This window comes from Pelodiscus sinensis, chromosome 4 (genome assembly GCF_052426305.1).
Source record: "Pelodiscus sinensis isolate ZL-2025 chromosome 4, ASM5242630v1, whole genome shotgun sequence".
Taxonomy (NCBI): domain Eukaryota; kingdom Metazoa; phylum Chordata; order Testudines; family Trionychidae; genus Pelodiscus; species Pelodiscus sinensis.
The window spans coordinates 69,695,769-69,718,758 of NC_143055.1; the positions used below are offsets into that span (position 1 = coordinate 69,695,769).

The window sequence follows — 22,990 nt, forward strand, 5'->3', positions numbered from 1 at the left end:
ACACCACTGATGTATCACTTTGGTTCAATAAGGAAAAGACCATAGTGCATCATGGGAGATATAGTCCAGCTGGGAAGACAACCTCATAGAAGATGGGCACATGAGCCACCTCAAATACAAGTCCTGTGAGGCACTATGGCGAACCAATTCAAACAAATTGATGTCAAAGTGACCTGAAATGAAATGTGTCAATTCACTTCAGCACACCAAATATTTCAGTTCAAGTCAACGCAATGCCAAACAATGTATTTTATTTCAGTTTTCTTGTGGAAAAGTGAAAAAAATCAGGAAAAACATTTTCCTGGTAAGAATTTCAATTTTGCAGAAACTGCATTTTTCCACTAAAAAATATTTTGATCGAGCATGTCCAGTCAGCACTAGTTTAGAATACATGATGTGTAAGCTTCATCCAAGGAAGAACTGATATGGCATTTAATTTAGTAAGTAGGATGTCATAGTAAGAGTAGTCTTTTGTTGGTAAAAAGATATAATTAGAATAAATGCAGATTGCAAAATATTCTAATTTAAAACCACCAAGTTAAGAATAACAGGCTTTGGAGTTCAGCCTTAGAAAACTCACTTGTTAATGTATTGCTTTTAACTGCAAGTTGTTCCACACTAATAAGAGTAAATTAGATTGGACCACATATAACTAAATACATTTTATGATCTGTCACTCATTCGCAAGATCACTGAATAACTTCCTCCTATCACCCACTTTCCTAAATAAATAAGCCTTAAAACAGCACATATTACTGAATTATGTATTACATTTATATGTCAGGAATACATGAAGTTCCCGTCCTTTATTTTCTTGTGCAAGACAATCGTTGGTACTGGTTTGATTAGGTTTCTTCCTCTGTACTCTTCATTTTACTTATGAAATCTAAAGGTGTAAAAAGGATTTTAGAAGGGGATTAAAGTATTTCATCTTGCAGAGCACTCTAAATGTTATTTGTCATCTTAACTTATGTGAAACTCGAGCACCTATACATTTCTCAATAAATTCAGAAGTACTAACAGTGGCAGCAGGCAACATAAAAGCCACCCAAGCTATCACACATCATTTCATGTCAGACCATATGTAATAAGGTCAAATTCCACATTTAATATTTTCACTCTGTAGGCATAGAATTCAACTATAATGGGAGCAATGTCTATTCACCTTTCACAACAGAACTTTGAGAACTCCCAGTGGCAAGCCTATCAAATTCACTATCTTTCTTCAGAGTCATAAATATATTACTATTTATCTGGATCTTTGTTTTCTTCTATACAAACACTGAATTTACAGTTGGAATGCTCATATGCTTTATTGGCTCGGCAGCAGCTGTATCACGTACTAGTTAGTTGCCTGGAGTTTTTCATTTCAATTTCATCTTCAGGAGTTATGCTGACATTGTAGTTGCAGGAACTGTGCTGAAACACAGTTCTTGTGAATGTCAAGGTCAGTAACTTGGAATCAATTTTTGTGTATTTAGCACAAGAAGTTCTTCCCATAAAATATTTTCCCAAGGAATAAATTCTATTCTTAGATTTTCTGCACTTCTTAGTACAAGGCATTACCACAATGTAAAACAAGAGGCTTGGAGTCAATACAAGGCAAAATCTTTGGCACATTTTCAAAGAGTTGTAACCTGGGACAACTCTGGAGAGGTTAAAACTAGGGTATTTTGGAAGCCTTGTGTAAATCTAAATAGCTGCGTGTAGCAATTGGTTACTTTTCCATCATGTGAAGGCAAATATACCTCATATTTTCTCCATGGTTTAATTCTCCATCAAAACTGAAACAGCCACCCATTTTGAGCTATCAAAAATTCAAAAAGAAACAAAAGCTCCAGCATTAGCAGCTCCACAATCCAAGTTTTCTCCTTGATTCTACCATAGCCAGTCCTTACCATGTTCTCTCAAAAGAAAGAACCACCAAGGAGCTATTTTTTCCCCAGTATCCCTCTCAAAAGGGAATAGGTACAGCCCCTTTATTTGGATTTGCTTCCTAACATTGCATGACCTCTACTCCTAATTCCTATTAATTGTGGAACCTCCCCCACAATTTTCCTCTATTCTGGTCTGCTGAACCCAGGGTATAAGTAAGTGTAGAAGGGGAAGAGAGAGAGAGCACATATGAGAAGAAGCACCAGTACAGAAGAAAATGAGGGACATTATATGATGAACGAATGCAACTAAACAGGTCAAGAAACAACTTTTTTTTAAAAAAAGTAAAATACTAAAATGGAACAAAAGAATGGAAGGGAAAGAGGAATAGACACAAATAAAAAAATTAAAACAAACCTATCAAAGGAGAAGGCTTTACAAAAAGTTAGATTAAGAATGTAGATGGTCAGAAGTAAACAAGAGTTAGAAATGATGACAGAAATATATAGGAAAAAAACAAGGAAAGAAACAGTAATACATAAAAGTGATTAACTAGGATTCAATCCTGCTTAATTTTTAAAATGATTTATTTTGTCTCCTGTTTTTTTCATTTCAAATCAATAATGATGAGGATCATTCACACATTTTAGATGTTTCTGTGGCTTCTGTGACTGAGTTGAGATGTTACTTAAAGTAATATTCCTGAAGTTACATTAAAGACAGCTTTTTATAACACAGTTAATGGGCATTCGGGCAAGCTACTTTGGTATTGTGGCACCTATTTGTAACTACTAAAAAAATTTAAAGTAGTGATGTTCAAGACCATATCCATGCCTAATACGGTTTTATTTTTGTTAGTGGATTAGGAAAGTGACAGCACTTCATGTGAACTACAGGAGATAGCAAGCAAGCATGAGATATATAGTGCCAGTCAACTCATTGTTCACAGAAGCAAGATTAATATGATAAAAAATGCTGTCAAAACAATTGGTCTGGTACCAGATGGATTATTTTAATTTGAGCCTAAACTAATATCCAGTTTCCAAATATTTTTAGACTTTGTCAGTTATACCTAGGATATAAAGTCTCTGTCTACATGGCTAGATTTATTAAGATAAATTTAAAATACAAGGAGATATTTTGGTTAGTCACAAAGTCATAAATCCTATTGAAATGAACAGCCTTTCAGTAATTAGTTTTAGACTTTGATTTCCTATACCTTCGCTAAAGCAAGCAGAACATCAAAGCAGTTTGGCTTTAAGAAAAATTCAATTCACTTTATGAATAATAAACATGCTGAAAGTTTGTAATGTCACTAGGGACTTTTCTATATTCCTCTATAGACTTCCAGAATGTGTTTCCCATTAGCTGCCTGTCCTGCTCTGAAATCTGCCCCCTTTTCCTTGTGTTCTGTTATCTATCCTATCTCCAGTTCTCGCTTAAGAGCCTATTGTTTTTTCCTCCTTTTCCCTGTGCTTTAGGATTCTCAAGAGCCGGTGCATAGAACTGCATAAAGGAAGACACTTACTTTGCACAGCATCAAGTTTTATTTATCCTATACAAAGCCCAGAAACACTGCTACACGTTCTTGAGCACCATCTCCTGGCCCAATCTATTATCTAATTACACATAAACAAATACAATTCCTAACACCATCTACCCTTCGTAGTAGTCCCTCCCTAGCCATATTCATATCACCCATGCCTTCCTTACTCCTACTGATGATCTTCAGACTTCTCCATTCAGGTTCCAAAGTAGGACATCTGCCCTGGCTGCCCCTACACTACCACATGAACCATTCAGTTTCTCTGGCTACTACTGTCCTTCAGAATTCAGGAACAGACAGAAAGACACTGCCATACCAATCTCGTTCCTGCCCTGCTCCTGGTGCAGTGTGTATGTGTGCTGCCACTTACATGGCTAGAATACAATCAAGCCTAAGGAGCACAACAGATAAAAGTGAGCATCATCAAACAGTAGTGAAAATATATAAGCAAATAAGGGAAGTAAAACAATTAGTGGTCCCCAGCTCATCTGATTTACCCAAATATGCAGGCCATACCTGAAACATGCTCTTTGTAGAGGTATGCATTTTAGATAAGCTTCCTGGGATTCCATGTTATATGGGGGGGAGAGGCATTTGTTATCAGTGAGGTGCTTAAAGAAGCAGAATATATTCAAACAGCTGTCTATAGTGCTTTAATATGAAGACTATACAAATGCTATCATGAAACAGCACATTTCTTATCAAGGGATATTTTGAGAAACTCCCAAACTATTAAATTCAGCCAGGACTTTTTTGTCCCCCACCAAAGTCTTAAGTTTAAAAAAAGAAAAGAAAAATCAGGAACACATTGAGAGTGAAGCAAGCAAACCTGTACAAGGCTTGTGTTCCCTCATGAAGTGAGGACTACTGGAGCAGTCATTGTCTTCTTTAATCATTTCAGAAAAGACTCCCATGAGAGACAAGTTATGCATGTGTGTACAAGATTATCAAATAGAAATAATTGTAAAAACTAAATCACTTTTCAATTTTGATTTTATATTAATCTTTTAGAAGGTAATGATCATCTTGCATTAGAAGCAAGGCTGGGTGCCAGGAGATTGAGTTCTAAGTCAGTCAGAACAATTTCCTCGTGTGACCTTTGATTGAGAATCCTAAAGCACAAAGTTCTTAAACAACTGTAGGAACTACCTCATTATCCTCCTCCAAATCCCTTCTTAAAATCTGTGATGCCTACAAAAATCTTGCAATGATTGGGCAGCAGGTGTGTTCAGATTATTGTCTGTCACCTGTGAAACACTCCCATGAAAACTCTGTGGGTCCTGCACTCTGTGGGTCCTGCACTACTGGATTTTGCTTTCCTTAGTGGCTCACAGCAGCCCCCAGTTTTAAGCACCAGTTTTAGACCTTTAGTTTGCTGGCTGTTGAGCTCTTTTCATTATGGGCTTGAGAATAGTAAAATGGAGAATAAACTCCACAGTTCTTTTCCCAGAGAGCAAAATGGGGAGGTGGAAGTTGGAAAGGGAACCTGAGCCTATCCTCTACTCTGGGTTCCAGCTCAGGGCCCTATAATAGTAGCTGCCTGTGTGAATCCCCGACACCTGCTACAAGACACCTCCAAAATCCTTAGGCTACTTCCTCACACCTTCCCCAGCACCTTCCTTCTCTCCAGTTCATTCTCCTAGGCTGTGTCTAGACTGGCCAGTTTTTCCAGAAAATCAGCTGTTTTTCCGGAAAATCAGCCACTTTTCCAGAAAAACTTGCCAGCTATCTACACTGGCCGTTTGAATTTCCGCAACAGCACTGACTTCCTACTGTCTGAAATCAGTGCTTTTTGTGGAAATACTATGCTGCTCCCGTTCAGGCAAAAAGTCCCTTTTGCGCAAAACTTTTGCGCAAAAGGGCCAGTGTAGACAGCTGAGATTTGTTTTGCGCAAAAAAGCCCCGATGGCAAAAATGGCGATCGGGGCTTTTTTGCAGAAAAGCACGTCTAGATTGGCCACGGACGCTTTCCACAAAAAGTGCTTTTGCGGAAAAGAGTCCCTGCCAATCTAGACGCTCTGTTCCAAAAATGCTTTTAACAGAAAACTTTTCCGTTAAAAGCATTTGCAGAAAATCATGCCAGTCTAGATGTAGCCCTAGTGTTTAGTTGTTGTCTACTCTCAGTAGTACCCTCCTCTGTCCTTGCAGGTACATGTGTGCCCCAACTGTAGGCCAAGCTTTTTTAACAGGAAGTCTGAACTTTTTCTTAATTACCCTCAGGTTTTCTAATTAGCCTAGGCTATCCTGACTCTGCAGGCCTGGTCAATTAGCCCCAGGTGTTCCACTGCCACTGATTGCCTCTGCTGGTTTCAAATCAGCCCCTCTCTGTTAGTCTAGAAACAAAGATCTCCTCAGTCTGAGGCTTATAAATCTCCCCTCCACCACTTTTTTATAGCCTTCTCTTCTGACCCTGTCACACACCTTAACATTGTCTTGTGTCTTTGTTTCACCTCCCCATGCTTTTTGCCCCTTGTCATCTATTTAGATCTTATGCTCATTGGGGCTATCATCATCATTTTGCTCTGTCTTTGCACAGCGTCTAGCACAATAGGATTCTGGTCCCCATCACTGGGGCTTCTAGGTGCTACATAGTAATGATAAAATAATTATATATAATGTATTGTCATTTTCTCCCATTTCTTATTCTGTAGCATAATGCTGCTTGGCTTCTGAACTTTGACAGATAAGCTTATAATTTATTTAAAATATAATTTATTAGGAGTTTAGTTAACGTTTTACAGATTTTTCAAGAGCAAAGTACCACACAGTATGAGTGATCAGTCTTGTTCACTATTTTAATGATGAGATTTTTATTTTTAGATTGTCTGAAAATTCGAGACTTCCCGGTAACACTAAATTGTGAGCTTAAACTAATTGTGAGCTTTCTATTAAGAGTACAAAATTCGGGGGGCATATCCAAATATAATCTCATCTATTGTGTTTAGTGTTGTATTATTATAGTTAATATAATTATTAATATTCTCACAGATGTAAAATACCCAAATGCAGCAAAAGGTGTTTAGGTCCAACACACACAGAATAAAATGCCTAGGTTTTAGCAAAAAAAAAAAAAAAAAAAAGTGAATAACGGTTGCAGCATTATAGCCTTAAGGCATTTCCATATACAAAATATAGCCAGGGGCCTGTAAATATGCAGAGAAATTACCACCAAAAAGCCAATCCCTCAGAGCTGCGACTGCTTTTGGTACATATTAAACTTACTTGGGAAGTTTTTGCAGGAAGAAGGTGTATTTAAACCAAGGTTAGACTTTTGAAAGGATAGGAAGGAAACAGAGAAGCTGTATTAAACTAATCATATTGTTCCCTCTATAAATAAATGTTTGGTGCAACAGAAAAATAAAAACACTGAAAACAAGTGGTATAGCTGTGTTTCACACCAGAGAACATACATTATACTGAGCATAGTTTATTCCCTGCCAGGACCAAGGGTGAGACCAGGAATGAGGCTGACTCACAATTACAACTAACACCAGGAACAATATGACACCACAGTGCCACTTGAAGGTAAAATATATTGTGACAGTGCTTAGAGCAGTCAGACAAGGAATAAAAGAACAAAATAAATAACTAATATTCATAGCAAATGCACATGTCTCAGATTGACCACGATTCATCATTGACTTTTGTCCATTACGTCCAAACCACATCTAGAATATAACAAAGCTTTGTGATGGTTTGCGGTTTTCTTGTTTGGGAAACTTGGACTTTGAGTTGTGTATAACTGGAATTCTGAAAGTAGAGCTATGGAACCTGTCCTTGAGCTTTGCTGTTGCTTTTATTGTTGTACATATTGTGTACCTAGGTATATCATAAGTAAGTACTTCAGAATTTGATCGTGTATGCTCAGAGCCAAGTCAATGATATTTACAAGCAACTAACTTCCTATAGCAATGTGGATAAGAGTTGGCATTTATAGTCTCCTTATACTAAAATAGCTGGGGTAAGATAATGAGAAAAAAGAATTCCTGAATTTAAAAATTGGCATTGGCCCGGTCACAGCATTGATGGGAATGTTTAGAGTCCTAGCATTCTGTATAAATGAAAAAAAATTCTGTTTTGTAGAACTATGAAACTAAATGCTTGCTTTTCAGTAGGTTAAAATGCTGCAAAATGTCTGAAGTGATCTTATTGAGAATCAGCATGGAAAATAGTAGGGAAATCTATCAACACAGACAGAAGATACAAAATAGCAACACCACCACAAAAACACCTTTCCTAGAAAAATAAATCCTGAATAAAAGAAACATTTTCAGACAGAATATTTTAATAAATTGCTAATCATTTTATTTTGACAGCATTACTTATCAACTATAATGTAGGATTATACATAGTCTTTGGTATTAATGTGGATACAACATGAATTTGCTGAACTTCTAGAATTATTATACTATATTCCTTTGCAAAGTGTAACCTATTTTCTTGAATTAAAGCAAATGTACTAATTTCCAAATCTCAGTTGTTAGGAAACAGAACCAAGGCTAGTCTATGTCAAGGGGTCTAAATGAGTCTAACATCCAAATCATATTGACTTTCTTTGAAAAGTCACAGGCTAAGTCTTCAAAACAGTACTTCTCAAAGTAGTCTGCAGTTCCCAGGGGGGAAGGGGTAGTTCAGTGGTTTGAGCATTAGCCTGCTAAACCCAGGGTTGTGAGTTCAATCCTTGCAGAGTCCATTTAAGGATTCAGGGCAAAAATTTGTCAGGGATGGTACTTGGTCCTGCTGTGAAGGCAGGGGGCTGGACTCCATGATCTTTCAAGGTCCCTTCCATTAATTAGAAGCCTGCTAACTGTCTGCTCCAATTTGTTTATTTACCAGCTCTGCAGTCACGGAGCCTCGTGGCTCCCATTGGCTCCAGTTCACTGCTTGCAGCCAAGGGGAGCTGCAGGAAGTGGCAGCCTGGCCCACGCCACTTCCTGCAGCTCCCCTTGGTTGCAAACAGCCAAGTTTGCAATTGTGTGACAATAGCACCCAGTCTATATTGCTGTGATGCATGTCCCGAGATTTCAGACCTTTTGTTGTCTGCTCAGTGCCTCCCTACAGGTTTTCTTTTGTGCAACCAACCAAGATCTTTAGTCTTTTACAGTAGGGAAGACATATTATAGGCAAAAATTCTTTCCCCGGTCACATCCTTACAAATTAACAGCCATCCATGTGTGAAAGGCCCCAATTCAGGAATACATCCCTTTTCTAGAAAGCACTTAAGTGTCTTCCTGAATAGAGACAAGCTTAAGATCATACTTTGGTGGGACTGTGAACACATAAGAGCAAAATCCTCAAGTTCGATTAGTAACTAAATTGGTTGAAAATACAGGAAAATATTCATTGGCATTTCAAATATTCAAAAAAATCCAAGGTGTCTATATATTGGTCAAAAACCAAAAATTGATATTTTCCCAAAACTTTTCAAATTATGGACAATTTATAATCTTCAGATAATAATTGTAACACCCAAATAACAGAAAGGGATAAGAAAGGAAATAGAGCAATATTACAAGAAGGATATGCTTGTTATCAAAATATGGCATCACTTAAGCCAGTGGTTCTCAAACTTTTGCTTTAACTGACGTGAAAAGTCCTTACAGATTTTCACCATTATGAAGCCAGTTGCTGGGACTGCTATTGATCTCAGGGTCAGAAGGCAAGCGAGCTAGATGACATAAAAGGAACAGTGTCAAATGAGATTGTCAGTTGGGGCAAATCATCAGAGCTGGATGCTGAGGAGCTATCCCAAGTTACACCAGCTGAGGAATTGGCTCTCTTTTTGCAGTAAAGGAAGATATGTGGAAAGGGTCATTTGAAAAGCTTTGCATTCTTTACTCTTCTTGCTGTTGAGTTATATGAGCTTTTCATAATGATGCATTGCTCACATTTTAATTAGCAATAACACTGCTTTTAATTAGTTCCCAATCCCATGATCAGCTTTTCACACTGGCAAAATGAAAGCACAGTTCTTGCTGAGAAGAAAAGGAGTCAAGTTTTGTCTGCTTCTTTTATCAGTCCCTATTCACCCTGCACCTCCGTCTTCAAATACTCTATTCAAAGGAAACTCTTGAAGGTGAAAGTGATAGAGAGTATCTTGGGTCCACTATTGCCCTTCCGTTGGTTTTACAATCTGGTCCATAATTTGATATGCAAGTTCCCTTTATTCTCAAGTCCAAGGCAAGCTTTGATGGTGAAAGAAGAACAGCAAGCCAAGTGTGTGGTGAGCATCTTGACAAACCAGCTGGGAATGAAAAAATGAACACATTAAATCTTTGCAGATTGAATAGCAGTAAATATTTATTGATTGGAGTTTTCCAATTCTGCTGTGCTTCCCCCTTGACTCAAGTTTTAAACAAAGAATGTTTTATTCTATTACAAAAAACAGAGAGGTGGATGAGAATCTTTAACAGGACAAAAACCTTTTTGCCCTTTTGAAAACCATGCGAGGCCACATGCTCTCTTCTGTTTCACAGTGCAAGAGGGAAGCAAGATGAGCCAGAAAAAATCCCACTCAAGAGGAAAGAGAAGCAGTATTTCCACAACTTGATTCCTTTAACACTTGAGCTGTTCACACCCCTTCATGCTGAGAAACAAAGGGACTATAACACGTCCCTCCTGAAAGCTTTGATACAGAATGAAGTCTGGTTTTTTTAATCTCCTATCTTAAGATACTGTCCTCACTCCAAAGTTTCTACAGGTATATAGAACATTCTGTTCTCATCTGAAGAAGTGGATTGTGCCCACAAAAGCTCATGATACCATCTACATGTTTTGTTAGTCTTTAAGGTGCTACTAGACTATTTTGTTGTTTTTTAAGTTTTCCCTGTTACAGACTAACTCAGCTACCCCTCTGAAGCAATGTGAATTGTGTCATCTCAGTAACTTTAACGTGCTCACACTAATATTTCTTTTTTGGGGCAAGATATTTTTCACTCTAGGGCAAAGGTTGCTGAGAATTTGCAGAGGAGATGAAACAAACCTGCTCATTGAACATGTCCTAATCAGTTTAATAGTCTGAAGCACCTCAGAGATTGTAGGATGGGCTTTTGAGATTCAGATTTATTATACTGAACTGGTCCTGATATTTATTTCTCCAGTATTTCATGGTAAATATCTCATGATGAAGATTTTCCTTACCCAAGTAACATAAGCCTGTTACTTGTGGTTTGAAGCAAAAAAGGAATTATGGAACTCATCCATATTACATACAAATTCAGAGTTCACCTCACTTGGTACAAGTGGGCTAAATCAAACATTTTGATCTTTTTAGTGAAGGTATTAGTGAAGGTTCTGCACTTGCATCCAGGGCAGCATATGCTCTTAATATTACAAAATAGTTAGGTGATAACAAATGTGTCTCCATCTCAGATAAAGAAACACTATGAGGGAATCAGGGATTGGGCATAATTCAGTTCCAGGTACTGACCTACTCTAACGCTTCATGGGAAAATGCCTTGTATTCTGCTGCTTTCCCGAATGGGGATTAGAAAATACTTTCCATATTCACAACATCAAAAAGAATATTGCATTATCACAAATAAACTTATTTGTTATTATTCAAAAAGTAATTGTTTACACCTTAAAAAACCCTACTCCAACCTCTATCTTTTATTTTGGCAGCTTCCTCTTAATTACTACAAGTAAATTTAGCACTATCTTGCCCACTGCCTGCCTTCCTGTAAAACTGATTAGTAAGTCCTAAATAAAAATTAGGGAAAGGATTTTCGAAAGCTCATCTCTTCTGGCAAAACTCCCACGGACCTTAACAGTGGTAAAGTTATTCCAATGCTGAGACCTTCAGAAAATCCCACCCTAATGGTTTTTTGGGGGAGGAGGGAAGGGCTTACTTTAAAATTAAAGTCTAAATGTGTTACCTAATTTGAACCCAATTGTGTTTGTGGAAGAAAACAAGCCTTCACTCTGCATTTGTAAGCAACAAGTAGCCAGAGGCAGTTTTATTATGAGCTGCAGCAAGGGAAAAACTGATTCGGACCGGGGAGAGGAGAGAAGGGAGAGGGAAGCCTCCTCCTGTGGCTGATCTTCGAATACAAGCAATTATGAAGCAGCTTATATACTGTCCATTACATGTAACAACAATAAACAATTAGTCTCCTTCCCGTTACAAACACCAATAGCTAACAGTTATTTTAGTTCCACCCAGATACTCCTTATCTCAAGGTCCCTGCCAGAGTCAGCATTCTATCCTTATCTCCTAAAATGAGACGAGGTCTTTTACAGCTCTCGCGTTGTTAGGGTTAGAGTTAGCTTGACTCTTGCTTCACTGCTAACAAACCTGAAATGTGTGCATACCAATTTCCCGTGCCTCCACATCTTTATAGGTTAAGTACCATAGTCCTTACTCAGTCAAAAGTCCCATTGATTTAATGGAGCTTTGACTGTAAAATGACTGTTGGGTTTGACCTCAGTGTCTCTCAGGGACACAAAATTAAATTAAGTTCAACAGAGTATTTTAGTACTGAATGTTATAATGAGACAGAATCTGTAGTTTAATTTAGGAACCAAAAGCTCTGGGGATGCACACTACTGGGAACAATCCATAATTTCCCATTACCCTATTAAAATGTGACTTGTGTACTTGATGGCTGCATCTAGACTGGCAAGTTTTTTCCACAAAAGCAGCTGCTTTTGCAGAAAAACTTTCCAGATGTCTACACTGGCAGCTTGAATTTCCGCAAGAACACTGATAATCTCATGTAAGATTGTCAGTGTTCTTGAAGAAATACTATGCTGTTCCCATTCGGGCAAAAGCCCTCTTGCACAAATGCTTTTGCACAAGAGGGCCAGTGTAGACAATGCGGTATTGTTTTGCGCAAAAAAGCTCCAATCGCGAAAATGGCGATCGGGGCTTTCTTGCGCAAAACCGCATCTAGATTGGCACGGACGCTTTTCCGCAAAAAGTGCTTTTGCAGAAAAGCGTCCGTGCCAATCTAAACATGCTTTTCTGCAAATGCTTTTAACGGAAAAATTTTTCCGTTAAAAGCGTTTGTGGAAAATCATGCCAGTCTAGAAGTAGCCAATATGTAAAGGTGTTGCTGAGAAAGACAGAGATGGTAACAGCTTTCATCAACACATTACACAAAAACATCTCAACAGAAGGAGAATATCATGCTTATATACTATACATCTAGTAGGTACAAACAATATTCAAAGTACAGTATAGAACAAGCATACTTATTGCCTGTTGCAGAGCATAGAACACCACAGTCATCTATATGGTCTATGCATTCAGTCCCCTATGCCATACTAAAGAAATGGTTTGCCTTGTTAACTTTTATTTTAAGGGATTTATAGCATTTGGGATTCATTGCCTGAAAAAAGCTATTAATTGTGTTTTTACATATAGAAAATTATGGTTTTTTAAATCAATGCAATTGGTGTACAAGTATTTGCTCTTGCATTGTAAAGCTCTGTTGAGCTTATGCTTATAGTCACACATACCTTCCCTACTTCCTGTGCCAGTCTTTCCCTCTCCTCTTACCCCAATTTCTTTTTATTCTCTGTAAGCTGTGTGGCTGTGCCACAACTCAGCTATTTTCTGAGCTCTACTCACAAGTTCAAAGCTCCCATGCATGCAGGGAGTTCTGCTGACCAGCGAGGGGGATGGGTGTGTCATTTCCTTGAGCAAGTAGCTAAACAGCTGCTCCTGCTTGAAATTGATCAGCTCTCAGAACATATTATAAAAAGCAAGGTAAGAAGACAGTAAGTGGCTGGAAGGGGAAAGAAGTGGGTAACTGGCTGAGGCAGTCAGAGTGGAAGGGAATTTGCAGAGTCCCATCTGTGCAAGGAGAGAGAGGAAGGAACTCAGCACTCTCAGGTCTTCTGGGAAGGGAGATAAGGGGCTTACTGCATAGGGGATGTGTCTGTGGCAGGACATTTGCATGATTACATTTCAAACAAAGTTTACATAGGTGTTAAAAGAATCTTTTTCTCTCTTACCTTAAGCCATTAACAGATTTTTTTTTGGAGTGTCGCAGATGTCTAAAACTCCGATCTTAATGATTTAATCCTGTGTTACTAATTAATACATGGTATACTGTATTGCATTAAGACCAGATCTTTGCTATGTTCTCGAGTTCTGGCTTTTATGGGTCAGTAGTAGCAAGTACTAGGTGTGATGCTAGTTGTTTTGTAAGGTGAAGCCTTATTTGCAAGCTCTCTGTAACATGCATCTGTCTACAAACCCTGAAGCCACGTGTTAATTTGTTCTCAGTGTCTCTCTTTCTCTGTGGGTGTGTTTGTGTGGGTGTGTGTATTGGTAGTGCACATCCACACATACCTCAAAACTGGTGTTGCACATAAGAAATTTCAACCCACCCAAAAGAAAAAATTCAACCCACCCAAGGATAGAAAATGTTAGAGGGAACATTGGGCCTGACTTCCCCTGATCCAGCAGATTCCCTTGTTGGGGATCGCTCAGGTTCTGAGGGTGCTGGACCAGGGTGCTATACAACCTATAATGTATGCTGTGAAGAGCATTCTCCCATTCATAGCACCCACCAACAGGGAGAAGGGGATAAATGGGGCCACTCCCCCAGGGTGCAGCAATTCTCCTGGCTCCCATTTCTACTGTGGCAGTGCTGGTAACAAGAGGCCAGGGCCCTTTAAATTGCCACCAGAGCCCTGAGCAACACTGAAGGCTGCTTGGGGGAAGCTAGCTCCAGGTGCACCCCTGCCGCCTAAGGTCCCACCCTTTTCAAGGCATGGAGCCCTTCTCCCCCCATCTTACCCAGAGTCATAACAAGTCTGTCATCCCCACTGTCCTTTGGCATAATTATTCCACCTCTGTGAGAGGGGAAGCTATGTCAGTGGGGGCACTGGTATAGACAGCACTTAGGTCAATGCAACTTGCATTACGCAGCAGGGTAGCTCTCTCTCAACCGTGAGTGACATAAGTTACATCCATTTATGCAGTAGTGCAGACAAGCCTCAAGACTCTAAATCCTGGTTTGCAGACAGATCCAAATATTATTGGTTGAGCCCCTCAGTAAATAGAACAGGTTGTGTAAATCACTATTTTAAAAAATTATTGAGCTTGTCCTTTAATGGTTTGGATTACCTCATTAATTGCTTTGGAGCTCAGCCATACTGGAGTTGTTTTTTTTTTTTAAACCATGTGAGCTGCATAATTTCAAAGTATTTTTGCAAGGCAGGGCAAGCAACAGCAAAAATGATAAAATCATTCACACATTCGTATCATTTCTTGAACAAAAAGGTACAAAAATGCTCACATCTGAAGTTGTTAGTTTTGGCACCCTTCACAGCTTCTCACCTCTATTTCTTTAACAAGTTCCTAGAGTGGTTATGATTTTGAGAACAAGAAAATGCAATAAAAGAAACAAGACAGACAGCCTAATTCTTCTTCCATGATTATGCCTTTAAGAAAAATGTCATGTCAAGTTTTGTTATTTCAAAAAATACCAAAGTCCTGTCCTGATTTAAACTTATAGGTGAACTTAAATTAAAAGTCTTAGTTGAGTCCAGGAACTACACCTGTAATTTATATGCCACTATTTTCTTGGAACATTTTGCTTAATCCTCACAGCTATAGCATTAGTAACAACCCACAAAGATTCTCATTAATAATCTTGCTGTATTTAAAATCAGGAATCACTATAAATGATTGGTTTGCATTAATTCTGATCCCAAGCTTTTATTTATAGGGTTATTCTGTGGTGTCAGTCACTGTGTAGATCAGAGTATCTTACAAACATTAAGGAATTTAGCTTCAAAAAGCTCCTATGAGGTAGCTGAACAATAACACAACAAACCTTAATACATGCCTCCTCACTCCTAGCCTTTCAAAACTCCCTCTTAAGCATCCTGACCTAGCCAGTCAAATTTCTCTGCAAATCCCTCTTCTTGTGATTTGCCTAAGATCCACAGATCTCTGTAGCACAACCTGAAAAATTAAGACATTCCCTGGCTCACTGTCCTGTATCTTAACTGAGACACATGAAAATGGCCATCTCAGACTTCCCAGGAGGCCAGTTATTACTAAGGCTGTCATGTTAAATGGAGAACATAATAAGATCATACTAGGTGAAACCAAAGGTCCATCTAGCCCAATATCCTGTCTTCTGACAGTGGCCAATCCCAAGTACCCCAGAGGGAATATACAGAATAGGCAATCACTAAGTGATTGTCCCCTGTCGCCCATTCCCACTTTGTGACAAACAGACTAGAGACACCATTCAAATAGTCATTGATGGACCATGAATGTATCAAGTTCTTTGTTGAACCCCTAATTCCTGGACATCCAAGTGAAATGGAAGATCCTCTCAAGTTAAAGAGGTGGCACATGTGAATGGTATTGTAGTATAATAAGTCTCATAACTTTATAGTTAAAGATGCATAATGGTTAGAGTTTTCATGAGACTATGGAATTTGGATATCAAGCCAAAAAGCAGTCCCTCAGTAAAAATAGCCACATTCTAGACTAACAAAAATTCTAAAAAAACCCCACTTTACATTATCAGGGTTTCTCAAAGCGGTCCGCAGATCCTCTCTGAGAAATCTGCTAACTGGCTGCTTCGGTTTGTTTATTTACTGGCTCCACAGCCAAGGAGTCTCATGGCTCCCATTGGCTCCGATTCACTGTTTACAGCCAAGGGAAGCCATGGGAAGTGGCAGCCTGGCCCACACCCCTTCCTGCAGCTCTCCTTTGCTGCAAATGGTGAACCAAAGCGAATGGGAGCCACAAGTCTCCATGGCTGCAGAGCCAGTAAATAAACAAACCGGGGCAGCCAGTTAGCAGGTTTCTCAGAAAGGATCCATGGACTGCTTTGAAGAACACTGCTATATTTTAAAATTTTCATTAAGAAGCTCAGGTGGCTATTTCACCCAAAAAGGGTTAAAAACATCTAACAATATTTTTGGAGTAGACTGGTAATTTTGTAGAAGCAGTTTAAATAATGCATTTCCTTAATGCTTTGTCTCATGTTTATTTCAAATAATCCTTTTGATAAAAAGATGTATTTATGTCTGAGGTCAGGTTTCTAACTACCCTGTCAATGCAGTGAGATTCTTACTCTCAGCCACTTACACGGAAGGTGATTACTTTCAGAGAGAGAGAGAGAGAGAGAGAGAGAGACACCACAAGAGACAGGAAATAAACTTTCTGTAGGAATATTCACTGAAGGGCAGCAGGCTATAAAGCCAGGGGGGCTGCTGACCAACAGAAAAATAATCAGTTGGGGACCACACACAAGTGAGAATTTTTAAAAACCCTCACTAAAGTGAACCCCAACTGAGAATGAGAAAGACACTTCCTACATTCCCCTCGCACACCAGAGCCTCGGGGTGCCCAGCCTAGTAATTTTTGTGTGCTCCAGCCCCACGGGAGAATAGCAGGGGGGTTGGAACACCCACGCAGGCTACCCAATGTTGGGAGGAAGCTCTGAGTCTCAGGGACCAGATCCAGGCAAGCCAGGGGCCACATCCATCCCCTGGGGGCCTTAGGTTCCCAGCTCTATTCAGAGTGCTGACATTAAGAAGCCTAATGTAAATGCAGAAAAAGAAAAACATTACAAAAAGTAAGTACCAAAAAAATAACAGATATGGCCAAACATTTCCCACACACGCACCAGGATGAATGCTAATATCTGAGATCAAAAGTCATGGGAGACCAAAACACAGCTTCCCTTTATGATATCAAGAACTCATTTCAGGTGGCTTAGAGGACATCACAAATTTGGAATACATCTAATTAAATGCAAACCTAATGTCAGTATCCAGGAAGGTCATTTTTAATTCATTTTGTCAGTGACCTTTGAAAGGATTCTCTCACTTTCAAATTTCATATCATACAACTAATTTCTGAAACAATCTAACTGGAAGTTTTCCATTAATTTCTTAAAACTGTAAGTCAGTATTGCACTTTCTACTCTGTTTCTAATCTTTTTTCATTGCTTGTATTCTGTCCTGGACACTTAAAAAAATTGTTGGCTGTAGCAGCGAAAGAGAAGGCATTTTTTAGTAGATTTGTTTGTTTGTTTTGCCAATGGCAATGTAAGGACATATCATACTTTCCCAGGGGGGAAGCAACATCTCAGAAATCCACCTGTGGAAATTCAGCCTCCTCCTTCAGCTATTGGGGATGGTGAGATTGACCATTCTGCACTATTTACAGTAAAATAGAAGCTAGAAAATCACTCATATAACCATTCTGCTTTAATTTAACTCATCAGTGCCAGAAAACAAACACCAGCCTCTCAGCAGTATAAATTAATCTGATTATATCCTGATCACTGTGTGGTTCAAAGCATAATCAGATCGTGACAACGTGACAATATTCGAGCACATTGCCTACATGTTCATTTTTACAGCCCATTAGAATACCTACTGTACATTATATTGAAATACACAAATGTTTACTTACTTAATATTGCAATTTGTAAATGATCTCACCTGTCCGTGTATTTAAATATCAAGTCAAGACACACTAAGTCTCTCTCTCTCTTTTTATATATATATATATATATATATATATATATATATATATATATATATATATATATATATATATCAACGCAAAATATCTCTACCAATGGCTCACGAGGAACCTACCTGCTAAGTTTTTAGTGCTTTATGAATTAATTGTTCCAACAACTAATCTTCCAGTTAAATAGAAGGAAATCAAAAGTGAATATAGCAAATGACTGTTTGAAATTCACAATCTGGCAGCATGCAGGTAAGACAATCTCTCTCTTTTCCCCTTTGGGTCAGCTTTGTGATTGATTTATACCATCAATCCTACTGTGCTATATGATCAGTGTTATACCAGAACTTATTAGATCAGGCTGTAGCAATCTCAATGAGGGTAATCTCAACAACTAAAATAGAGTCTTTTATGAAGCTACCTGAGACAGTTGCAATACCATAAAAATTGGATTTGGGAGATTCAGAAATGAGAATACATGAACCTTGCAGCTGGTTTGAGAGATACATCAATAGGACATGCCTCTTTCACCTTGTCCTCATCAAATGGAAGCAACTACACTGTAAATTCAAAGTTGATGATTCTTTGCATATAGGTTCTGGATCTTCAGAGGAATGCTAATGGTGTCAAAGGACAATGGAGAGGGCAGTCCTGTGAAGAAAGCCAGTCAGAAATCATGACGTTGGAAATCTCATGTTAAAAGTGGAGTGTATGCTACCAAGAGCAAACAAACAGATTTGCCAACAATTGCTGTCTCACAAGCCCCCTTCATCTTATCTTTTTATAGATTATGAAGTTTTCTTGACTTCTCACCTAAATTCAGTGAAGTAGTTTTAATAAAACCATTTTATGAGATTTTGAATTTTTTTTCATTTATTAGTGGAATGAAAAAAAAAATCTGAGTAGCTGTCTAACTCACCAACTTGCCCTCCAATATGGCAGCCCAGGAAGCCAACCAGGTAGGAAATCAGTTACCGGATTCTCTGGGCTGTCAGGAGTGAGAGAGAACTGGGCATCCCAGGAGACCCAGCTCCATAGCAGACTGCCTGGTGAGCTGCCAAGGTGTTGGGGAGATCTATAAATCCTGTCAAGGTGAGCTCTGAAAAGCCTGGGAACTGCAGGGGCTGGAAACCTGCCTGGTATGCTGTCCTAAAAAAAACTGAGGACCTTAGAAACCGTGGGAGCTTGAACTGCCAGTGAACCATAAGCCTGGGAGCTCATAAATCAGAGTTTCCACGTTAGCCATCCGCCTCCCATTTGGACTGCCAAAGAACTGAATAGGTGAGGCAGCAAGAAACCAGGCTGTTTTCCATGAGAAACCTGCCTGGTTTCTATCAGAATTTAATCAGAATCTATATGTTCTCACAACATATTTTGATCAATCATCATGTTCCAGGCAAAAATATCCAAACAGCCTTACCCAATTCAATTCAACTTTGTAGCAATATTCACGTTTGAATAATTTCTGTGGTCTAATGCCCTTGATATTTGTTGTTCAGCCTGCATCATTCCAATTATGCCAAACCCAAGTGCTCAAAAATTATGAGTCAGACCACCACTCTGACCACCACCAAATCATGAGATTGTCATTTTCAAGCCAAAGTTTCGTTTGGATGGGGCTGTTATTGCAAAGTTGGTTTCTTTGCATGTGCCTTCTGTTTCTGATGTAGTCGATCACATTTTTCAGCTTTTTTCCATAACCAGAAAGACTAGAAATTTACTATTTTAATGAAAACAGAGTCTCAATCTTTTGAGTCTTGTAATTGGGGCTTTAAGATAAACAGGTACTATGAAAAACTCACAATAAAAACACTGTAAGAGTTCTTCTTTAACTTAGGGATGATGCACAAAACCTGATTTTAAAAAGTTCTACATTTTGAATATTTTTTATTGGAAAAGGGGACACATTGTCTTTACAATAATTTGGACAAAAAAATCTGTCTCCATTTTCACAAATCCTAGGCTACAGCAGTTTCTCAAAGATTTCCCTTTGCAAGTTCATTGAGCCAAAGGTTCTCTCAATTTAAGGTGTAGGGGAAAACATTATACATTTTCTGCCCGTTTTCTCATTAAGACATCTTTTTTTTATTTGAAGTACCATATTTTCCCCTCATGTGTAACATTTGGAGTCTATTAAAAATCTTTCTCAAACAAAGGTTACAGTTTCCAGATTAAAAAATACAAAAAAAGCTATTTTAGAATTAGGTATGAAATATCTTATAAAGGACTTCCAAATGGACTAATACAGCTAATGGTAGTAAGACAACAATGGCACACATTAAAAAGGCACTCTGTATTTAAACTTGCATCTATTTTCAGAAAGATGCAGCTATCTGTCTTGAGAGATCAATGTATAAGTGGCAAAGCAATTCAGTAAGTCTACAGTTTTTTAGTCCTTATATTCTCAGAACTAAGCCTAATATAAACAAATCTAAGTGACCTAGATCTCAAAAGATTGAAATAAGTACTTTACTATTTAGAGATGCTGACTGTACCACAATAGGAAATCAAAAAGTACATTAACATTCCTAAGTATACCTCTAAAGTGGTCAGTTTCCAAAAAGCCCCTAAAAGAGTGGGGATTCAACTCCATTTGAAAATAATGGGAGTCAAATACCTAGGGTTGCATTTTGAAAATAATCAGCAATGGCCACAAGATCATCATAAAAAAAATATTTTTCAAATTCACACTTCCACAAATTAGGCTTTTTTCTTAAACTGTACACAATTTGAGGAATGCAAAAAACAGGCCCAAAGTCACAAAAAACATGCAATTCTACATTACCCTATACAAATAGGAATTTTCAGTTTGGGGCAATATCCAGACAGGGGCAGGAGTGAGTGGCTGGATCTATCAGTATATTTTTTTGCACTTTTTAACACAAAACACTGAGCTGTGCTCATTAAACTCATTCATGTTTCAATAAATTAATTTGTTCACCAACAAGCTCTGCTTATTGCAACAGAAAAATCTGATACAAATTAAGGGCTGGATTCTACTCTAATCAGAAATAGTGAGAGTAAGAGCAAATGGAAGCCTTATTTGCTGTCTAGCTCAACTCTTGCTCCGTCAGGCACACATCCAAAGAGAGAGAACTACTGAATATGATCACAAGTATTTTAACAAAATGGCTACTATATAGCTGAGTTTGGCATCTTAAAACAGGAGATCAGCCCTCAGCTATACACATGCTTCCCTACCACACAACACTTTGATTTTATACTTATGCACCACGGTAAATCTTGGAAAGGGTCAAGAAAGAAATCTGCATGCTGTTGTAGATTTGTAGTTCGGTATATCTCTGTTGAATCCAACTCCTAATGTACCTGTTATGGGGCCATATGACCCATCTTTTCCCATCTAGGTCAACTCAGGCTGAGCCTATGCAGTTGAAGAGGTCTCAGGAATGTATTTCTATTTATAACTATTAATCCAGTCCTCTAGACCTCAGAGTAGGTTGTCACTGTGATAATGGTAACATGGTTTAAAATAATTCAAGTAGATCAACAATTTTAAAAATAGAAACAGTCTAGTCTTCTTCAGTTCCTTCTTCACCCTCATAAAAAAACCTCATTCAATTATTTGAGCTTTCTCCATTGTCTCAAATAGTTAAAAAAATAACAAAATCTGCTATCAGTCATTCAGTAATTTAGTGGAGTTCAAATACAAAAAATGTGATGGTTTATGAGCAGCATGACATTTGTCTTCATGACTGGGACACTATGTTACAGAAACCAAAAGGAAAATGTATTGACTATTATCTCTAGGCTATTATAAGAGAAAACAAACCTAAAGGAAAATTTGGCAATATCTATAGCCCAGAAGATTTCTCTTAAAAATGTGGAGATGACGTTACAGATAATCTTTGGTTTTTCAAAACTGTCTGTTTTTCTAAGGCCTAAACATATATTTTAATTCTAAACTGTTTATCAGTCATTATTTGTTTAGCATAGATTTGTTCAGTGTGGCATAAGATAAAAATATATTACTTATTATTTGTATTATAGCAGCATTTGAAGGTACTAACCATAAGGCTCTAAACGTAGTCCCTGCCCCAAACACCACACAGTCTAAGCATAAGGAAGTTCAACCTTCCCCCATTTTATAGAACTGAGGGACAGAAATTAAGACGTTGATGCTGTAATAAGACCTATGCAGAAGGACTCCACCAATAAGCCCTCATAGAAACCTTCTGAAGTCAACAGGGCTAAACACAAACACACTACTGGGTCCTAAAGCCCAGATCCCCAAAAGTATTTAGGAAGCTAAATTCCTTTAAGAACATGGGCTAGTGTTTTGCTCAAGATCACATAGAAAATTGGTGGCAGAGGCAGAACTGAATACAGACCAGCACATTAATAACAAAATTATTGTTCCTTTCTACAGGGCTAAAGAACAGTTCCTGATCTCAGTATATGTAAAAGCATTAACTAATTAAACTAAAATGTTTTATGTCACCTAAAAGAGCCATTTAAGTAACATGTACATTAAGGTAAACTTTTTTAAAATTCCACAGTATGATCTCTATGTACTTCTGATTGTCAAATCTGTAAATGCTGGATCCAGAACCATAGTTGGCATGAATCAGTCTAGCTCCACTGAAATCAACAAATATTCTAGATTGCTGAATGGTACATCAGTTTACTTTGTGGTACATCAGATTGCTGAATGGTACATCAGTTTTTATGTCTGCTAGCATAAGTATTGGAAACTTTATTTTTGTAGTGGTAGCTTAGATTCTGAAGAATGTCAAATTTATGAGAAAACTGCAAATCCTCACTCAGAATTCCTGGATTGTGTTTCACACTAATGAATGTTTCTGGTTTTGCATATGAGGTATTGCCTGAAGAGTATATATAAATCATATCGGACTTAGAAACAAGCATGATGCATTACTGACATAGGTTTGCATGGCAGTATTATTAAAATTTAGTAGGCTTTGGAATTTCTATTACGAAGCTTTCCTAAGACAGGTTTATACTTCACTGATGTTTCTAATGTTGTTTCTGGAAGAAACTTCAGCATTAAAAGGTATTTTTTATTTTCAGCCCAAATATGGATTATATACTTTTAATTTTTTTATTTTAATAATTTACCATTTACAAAA

The 22,990-nt window shown here is 38.1% G+C and overlaps 1 long non-coding RNA gene across 1 annotated transcript in view; it reads right to left on the reverse strand.

The window, feature by feature from the left end:
* Positions 1 to 8,961: 8,961 nt before the first annotated feature.
* LOC142829444 (uncharacterized) overlaps positions 8,962 to 22,990 on the reverse strand; it is a 90,965-nt gene continuing 76,936 nt past the window's right edge. Inside the window, exon 3 of the long non-coding RNA XR_012903857.2 lies at positions 8,962 to 9,665. This is a non-coding gene — a long non-coding RNA (uncharacterized LOC142829444). The remainder of the gene's footprint in view (positions 9,666 to 22,990) is intronic.